The 7,895-nt window shown below is 46.5% G+C and overlaps 1 long non-coding RNA gene across 1 annotated transcript; it reads left to right on the top strand.

The window, feature by feature from the left end:
- The first annotated feature begins 5,075 nt into the window (after positions 1-5,075).
- Positions 5,076-7,492, top strand: LOC123148567 (uncharacterized). The gene is made up of 3 exons (XR_006474004.1): positions 5,076-5,250; positions 6,666-6,772; positions 7,184-7,492. It is a non-coding gene; the product is annotated as an uncharacterized lncRNA (long non-coding RNA).
- The last annotated feature ends 403 nt before the right edge of the window (positions 7,493-7,895 follow it).

Here is a 7,895-nt window from a genome sequence, read left to right as displayed (position 1 = left end):
TGGTGCATCAGAAGAACTCCAATTCCCATAAGCCCAAGGGAAAGAACGGTGTCCAACAGAGTGCCGACTTTAAGAAGGAGGGTAAGAAGACCTTCAAGAAGAACAAGAAGGATGAGGGCTGCTTTACTTGTGGTTCGCTTGAACATCGGGCCAACAAGTGCCCAAACAAGTATAAGAAGCAAGGGCAGGACTCCAAGTCTGTCAATATGATTGTGAGCAGCAATGAGAGTGGTGCATCTGGGTATGGTAATTTATTTGCTGTATTTTCAGTTTGGCCGTCCACCGATTGGAAAGGGTTATGAATGCGGAGGCATGTTCCGCCTTTTTCTTGCAGATCTATGTTATAAAGTCGTGAACAATATTCATTTGAGTGTTAATGAATCTGAAGTATGGCATTCACGTCTTTGTCACATTAGTTTTGGTGTTATGACGTGGCTAGCAAAATCGAATTTAATCCCGAGTTTCACTTTAGCCAAAGGTTCTAAGTGTCATTCGTGTGTGCAATCTAAGCAACCTCGCAAGCCTCACAAGGCAGCAGAGGAGAGACACTTGGCGCCACTGGAACTCATACATTCTGATCTTTGTGAGAGGAATGGTGTGTTGACTAAAGGTGGAAACAAATATTTCATGACTTTGATAGATGATTCCACTAGATATTGCTATGTGTATCTGTTAAATACTAAAGATGAGGCTCTACACTACTTCAAAATCTATAAGGCAGAAGTTGAGAATCAACTTGAAAAGAAAATTAAACGAGTCCGATCAAATCGTGGTGGAGAGTACTTCTTGAAACAGTTAGCATTCTATTGTCTGCTTCCGTGGAGAAACATCCTATTGTAGGCATACTTTATTATTAAACACAAGTACTTTGCTAGTAATTCCTTTGCCTTTTCCTTTGTATATGTGTATCTACACATCTACTTTCAAGCTGGGTAGAAAGAGTTTTCTTAGGGATAGGTAGAGAAGGTTAGTCCACGTGAAGCACTGAAAAACAGGAGTTCAAATTGTTTCTTTTTAACGCAGAAAAGGAATCCTAATGCTTGATTAAGTTACAGGAATCATAGATGACTTCAGCACAAACAAATTCTAAGCAGACTCTACTTTATATTATAGGTTTTGTCTTTTATTATCCCAGCCGTTAGTATCTAAAATTTACAGTCGACTATGTGGATGAACACGATGGCTAATTTATCTTTTGTTTTAGTGATATAATTGATTGAAGATAACTTCCTAGGACAATGTTGGGGTTGGTGGAAGCCCCACCTAGGCATTCCCTCACAGCGGAGAAAACCAGCGATCCATCTGGCATTACCTTCGCTTATCGTGGTGCAGGCTTGTTGGGTAGTACATCACAAGAGGTTCACACCCTCGCCAAGCAGGTCAACACTTTCCGAAAGAATTATTTCCAGGACAAGACCATCTCAGAGAAGCAATTGAGTCACTCTGTAGCGCTTGTGGCCATCTCACGCAACGGCTATGCAAGCACAAGCGGGATTGGACAAAGTAGCCTGAATCTCATATTGGTATCCACCAGTCTCTCACCTAAGCTTGCAAGTACACTTTTGTAGTAAGATGATTAACTTCTAGCTGGCTAGCCTATGCAAGCAGGCAAATTAAATCAATCGAGGATATATATAGAAGCTTCCGTCCCTCCAAGAATGGATGGTACACACATATAAGCATGAGTACATATAAAACTCATGACACACATGGGCATGAGAAAGTCTTAAGTAAGTGAATATATCACAAGGCTATTATGCACAAAGGCATGCATAAGGAGGTTTTTTACGGTACCATTGTGCCCCCTGCGCATTGATGGGAGTACCGAGTAAATAGTAACCAAAACTCCCCAACTTCTTCATCTTTTGTTTTACGTGGGACACATTAATTGTTCGGAACCCACAACAATGAGAGTTAGAAGTGGATATGAGATGTTTGAAACCGTGCCTTGGAGTTACTTTATAGTTATTTTGACCCATGTCATAGTTTGCAATTAGAAAAAATAAGTTATTCATTAGATATTGTAATAACTTATAATTGTAAAATTTAAGTTAATTTCTTGCATGTAATCCCGAAACAGGTTAACTTTGAGCAATAAGGCTGCTAGAAATGGCAAAGAAGAGAAAAGAGATGTCAATTGGCTTGAGAGCTAACAATCGCCGGGTAGGCCATGGACCATTTTTTCAGCATTTCTACACACCCTAAATTTGCGATGTTTGAATGGACCATGGTAAAAGCATATGTCATCTCTACATACCCTAAATTTAGGGTGTGTAGAAAAAATAATCGGTTTCATGGGACCATGGTAAATTTACTTTATCAGACATGGCAATTACCACTTAACAATACATGGTATCTTGTTTTTCATTTCTATCACGTCAAGTTTATTTTGTCCTTTATTTTTGGACTATGACGATTTTTTCCATTGCCCGGAAAAAATTGGGATTTCTTAGTTACAGCAAAAAATGGGGTGTTCCCCCTTTTTTCCTTTTTATTACTGTCAGGAAAACTTGGGTTCTTGTTTTTCTTGGGGCCCATCCATGTACCGTTTTGGGCACTTTTCCATTAGTTTATGTTCAATGTTGATTGTTTTGGGTCAGGAGGCCACAACAGGCTGGCTGGCTTGACAGTTTGCTCTACATTGCAGAAGCTACATCTCGTATCAAAACTAAATAAGCCTCTTCAACATATTTCATACATCCACTACAATACTTCTGGTTTGACAGACAAACCATCTTTTTTCTTAGCTGGGAATTTTCTTAATGCAGAATGGTTGGTCCACATTAAACCTATTAAATAGCGTCCTGAGAAGGCCAACCAACAAGTTATTCCACGTGGCGCAAGATGGTTGGCCGCGGTGAGAAAGCTTTTGAATTTTTTTTAGATGAAGGTGGCCTCACGTATTTTTTTAATGGAGAGCTATGCAAAGTGGCACTCGTCGGCAGGCTGATGTGGTAATTTTTAATTTTTATTATATACTTCTTTTTTATGGAGATGATGATTTTTTTCCGAGATGTTTTCTAGATAGAGCTCAGGATCCCATATGTTTCTTTAATATAAAAACGTGCGCATAATTTTCTGTCAAGGGCTCTTTTACGGTGATTGGAGAGTTAAATATTGTAATTTTGTGTAACTCTCCCACTGATTATTTTCCACTGTTGATTTGAACTTGTTAATTAAAAAACAAGTTTAATCAATAAGGGTATTATATATGGTCATGTGTGATTTTCTTAGTCTGCTGGTCATACCCCCGCATCTAGCTAACAACATCTCCAGCCGTTGGCCCCCAAGGGGGCGCCTAAAATCGCCGCCTGGGGGTGAGCCGGCGCAAAATTTGGGCCTGGGGGCGAGTTGGTCCCCAGCCGCCGGCCCCAGGGCCGCCCTCAGGCGCGTTTGAAAATAAAATTTGTTTAGCACAGTTCGGCGAAGTTCGGCGAAACACGATAAATTTCGGCAAACTTGGACATATATTAGACATGTTCGCCGGTTTTCATTACATAGGAAAATAGATAACTACTAAACTAAAAGAGAAATTGGCTGAACACCGAGTAGTCGTCGTCGTCGCCGCCATCGTCGCCACCGTCGTCGGACTTCTCCTCCTTGACGCGGCCGTCCCTGGTGGACCCCTGACCGGCGTCGCCAACGCGGGCTGGTGGCGGTGGCGCGTCGTCGTCGTCGCTGTCGCAGATGACGACGACCCCGCCTTCGTCGCGGCCGCATCGGCGCTCCGCGAAGCGGCGCAGGGCGGCGCACTGGCGCTCATTCGCCTTCTGCAGGCGCCCCTTCTCCATCGCTATGGAGTCCCTGCGCGCCCATTCAAGGGCCGCGTCGTCGTCATGGAGCTCTGTCTTCACCGGCGCGGCCGGCTCCTTCTTCACCGGCGCGAGCCCCGGCTCCGTCTTCACCGGCATGAGCCCCGGCTCCGTCTTTGGCTTGACGAAGCGCGGAGGAGGAGCCGACGAGGAGGCGCGCCGGCCGCCATCGTTGATGACGATGCCGGCGCTGCGAGTGCGCCGGCCGAGCGGCGTCTCCGTCGCGGGCTCGGCCTTGACGCCGAGCAGGGCCGGGGCACCGGAGGAGTGCGAGGAAGATCGAGAGGAGGAAGAAGAGGAGGAGGACCCGAACCTCCTTGGCGCCCATGGCCCGGCGCGTCGGTGGTGCGCCGGGGAGGCCGCCCTCGCCGGGTACGCCAACGGCGGGTTGTTGCCGCCCTCGAGTGTGCGGCCGGGGACGCCCCACCACAGGTGGCGCCCCTCGCTGTTCTTCTGGCCGCCGACCACCGGCGCGTCGTTGGTGGAGCCAACCGCTGCCGCTGGCAGCGCTCGAAGTACGTCGCCCAAGCCGCGTGGTTGTCGGCGGCGTACTGGGGGAGGGAGAACTAGGTGTCGGTGAGGGAGGCGCGGACGACCTCGACCTCCTCGGCGAAGTAATTTGGCTTGGTCACGGCGCCGGGCAATGGGGGAACGGGCACTCCCCCGTCGCTGAGCCTCCACCTTGTCGGCCCGGCGCGCATGTCCGGCGGCGCCGCGATGTTCGCCTGGAACAGGAGCCAGGACTCCTGTTCGCGCAGCGAACAGCGGCCGATGCCGTTGGCCGCCGCCTCGTCTCCGGGGAAACGCTCTGCTATGGCGACGAGCTCGGGAGAGGTAGAGAGGGAGAGGGAGGGGCTAGCCGGCGGCGCTCGGGAGAGGTAGAGGGAGGGGCTGGGTGGCGGCGAGGGGCGGGGCTGGTGTGGGCACAGGCAAGTGAGGCGCTGGCTATATAGCCACGCCGCGCCTGAACGCGTGCGAGGGCAGCTTTGCCATTGATTCCCCGCGGGAACCGAGGCCGTTGGGGGAAGACGAGACGCCGTGTCGCTGACGCGGCTGGCCCGCGGCTTTTTCGCGCCAAAACAGCTCGCCCCGGCGCCCCCGGGCGCTCCCCAATGCGCCGGGTTCGGCCTGGGTCCGCCGGCGCTGTTTTCGGCCCAGGCCGGCGAAAATCGGACTCTTGGGGACGCGACTGGGCCGTTTTTTCAGCGCCGGCGCGAGAAAATTACCTGGGAAGGCTTTCCTTGGGCGCGGCTGGAGATGCTCTAACCCATCTCGTTAGAGGGAGGCGGCGGCGCAGGAGCGAGGACCTGCAGGCGAAGACGCCGGCTCGAGGTCTAGGAGGCGAAGCCGCGGCTGGTCTTGGTCGTAGTGGCCGCTCCCCCACATACGTCCCTGCCGACGCCGCGTGAGGTTCTGGAGGGGCCGCCGCCGCCGCGAGGTATTGGAGATCCCGGCTGCGCTTGGTCGTAATGGTGGACGAACAGACGTATCTCTTCCCCTGCCGCCATATCTTCCTCTCATCCTTCCCTCCTCACACCTTGTGCTGGCCGTGGAGGCATGGAGCGACTGCACATTGCAGTACCTTGAAATAAAATTCAGTTAGCAGTTAGGGTTCAAGTTGGTAGTAGATACGCCAGCAGTGCGTTCTCTAGATTGTGCAACTTCCGCAGTCACTAATCGCATGATTAGCGGCTGGCCGCGTCCCGCACTTGAGCTGTCCTCGATGCCTGCAATGATGATGTTGATGCTGACTGTTAGCACGCTGCTGCTGCTGCTACGTTTTTGACATGCACGAATCATCAACACAATGCTCTCAAGGAAAAAGGGATATGATATGAACTTTTTTCAGCAAAGAACATCATTTGGTTTGTCACACAAACATACAAGTAGGAATTGCAGCCTTAAAGTTTCCTGAATCAACAGTTAACTGTGTAAGCTTATGGTCATACTCCTGTATCATACACGTACACAAGTTCAGGCCATACATGTATAAATTCTGTTAACTGTCGAGCTTTTATTCCGTAATGCAAAACTTGAATTTTGGATTACTTGTAATAGCATGTTCAAACAACTGAAATCTTTCTGCAGCATACACAGACAAGTTCAGGTCATACATGTAAACTATGGCTTGGAACAACTTAACTAGTGCTAATAACAGTTTCATAGTTCAGTTGCATGTGTTTGTTTCAAAGTTCAGAAGAGACATAGGTTCAGAGTTCACAAATTTCTTACAACATGTAGCATTCCCCAGTGGCATTTGCTGCTTATAAACTACAGGGAATACTAGTAATAAATCCCTCTAAGCATAGGTAGTAGAGAGGATCAAAATTCAGACATAAGATAAACTACAGAGATTCTGCAATTTCTGAATAGTTGTTAAATATTACTCCCTCTGTCCCATAATGTAAGGTGTTTTTTGACACTAGTGTAGTGTAAGTGTGATGTCAAAAAAGGTCTTACATTATGGGACAAAGGGAGTACTTGCTATGATAATGTTTTCAGAACTATGAAGAGTGTGCTATATGCTGCTTAGAGATTGTATAGCTGGAGTGGCCTAACAATTCTAGAAGACACTATGCACTGCTTTTGTGTGTCATAAATCATAATCTGTAATATCAGTTTTCTTAGTGCAAAAATGGAGACTACATTTCCATGGTACTCACATGCTATTACTATTCTTCCATTAAGATGTACTACATAAAACCAAGGCTAATTTGTTTGACTTCCAAATCCTTACTTTGCCATGACAAATCTCTTGGCCACAGTTCATGTTATTTGCCAAAGCAAGTGAAACTCTTACTATTTTCTATAAAACTGAAGTGTTCTCATCGAAATCTTCTGCAATGCATGCAGGATTTTCATGTAGGACAAGCGAGCTGTTCATAGTCCGTGGTTGTCATCAGAGTTTGTGTATTCCCTACGGCAGCAAAAACAACGTCGATTAAGGCAGTGAGCATCAGGTACTCTATTTTCAACACTCATTTTTCTGTGGAATCATGTCTACCAGATTTAGTATTGACCTTTTCTTCTATCTTTGTATACATGACGCTAGTCATCCAGGAAATTTTAGACAATTGTACAACCGACAGAGCAAAGGATGCCATAATACTGATTTTATCATTTCCACCATGATTTTCTCTCTTAATCAACCATGCTTTCCTGCACATCACATAGAATTAAGTGTACTTAGGATTGATTTAGTGCAATTGCAATAGTTCTGCACCTGGGATATCATGCAGTAGCCAGCTCTATTTTTCTTTCTTTTCAATGCAATTGATGATTCATTTTAGTTCGTCGTTAGGGCACTATAATCAATGTTTAGTAATAAATTTTAGTGATTGTCCCATGCAAACTTGATTTATTGGCTGCAGGTTTATTGTCTGTCTTGGGTGTCCATTGTAGCAGTAGTGCGTGTACTGGACAACCTTCTGCCACCGTTGTTTACCCCCGACTCACCAGCCAGCCGCCATCGTCTACCTCCTATCTACCTCGTGCCTCACCGGACAGCGCAGTTGTCAAACTCTGTCTCACCGGGCGGGCCACCATTGTCTACCTCTGCTTCGTAGTTAATTGTGTGCTAGCAATTCCTCCGGAAAACTTGTTAGGTTATTCTAACTCTGCCATGTATCCCTGATCTTGTTTTCTGAATATGTAATTTTTTAGTGATTTACATTTTCATTTTATTTATCATGGCACTTCCATGATTTTTTTTCATTTTCTGGTATATATTTTATAATATTTTAATTTATTTTTCCCTAATGGCCATGACGTGAGAGCAGACTACTAGCGGGCTGGGGGATGTTCGCTGCTTTGGGCGTTGCACTGAAGAAGTTTTGCCAAAAAGAAATAAAACTAGAAGCAAAATTCAAATTCAGGAGCATTTTCGGTGAAAATTTGTTGAAAAATAAACATTTCCATACTTCCCAAAGTGGTAGTTGTGGGTCCATATGACCCGTAGTGATAGTTCTATGTCGGTAGTATCTGTATGGGTAGTCGAGAGACTGTATGACCCATAGTTCTAGTACTGGTTCTGACAACCTATAGTGCTAGTCGTGGATTCGAATTACTCATATTAGTAGTTAT

This window comes from Triticum aestivum, chromosome 7A, assembly GCF_018294505.1.
Source record: "Triticum aestivum cultivar Chinese Spring chromosome 7A, IWGSC CS RefSeq v2.1, whole genome shotgun sequence".
In the NCBI taxonomy this organism is placed as follows: Eukaryota; Viridiplantae; Streptophyta; class Magnoliopsida; order Poales; family Poaceae; genus Triticum; species Triticum aestivum.
This window is presented reverse-complemented; position numbering and strand designations above follow the sequence as displayed.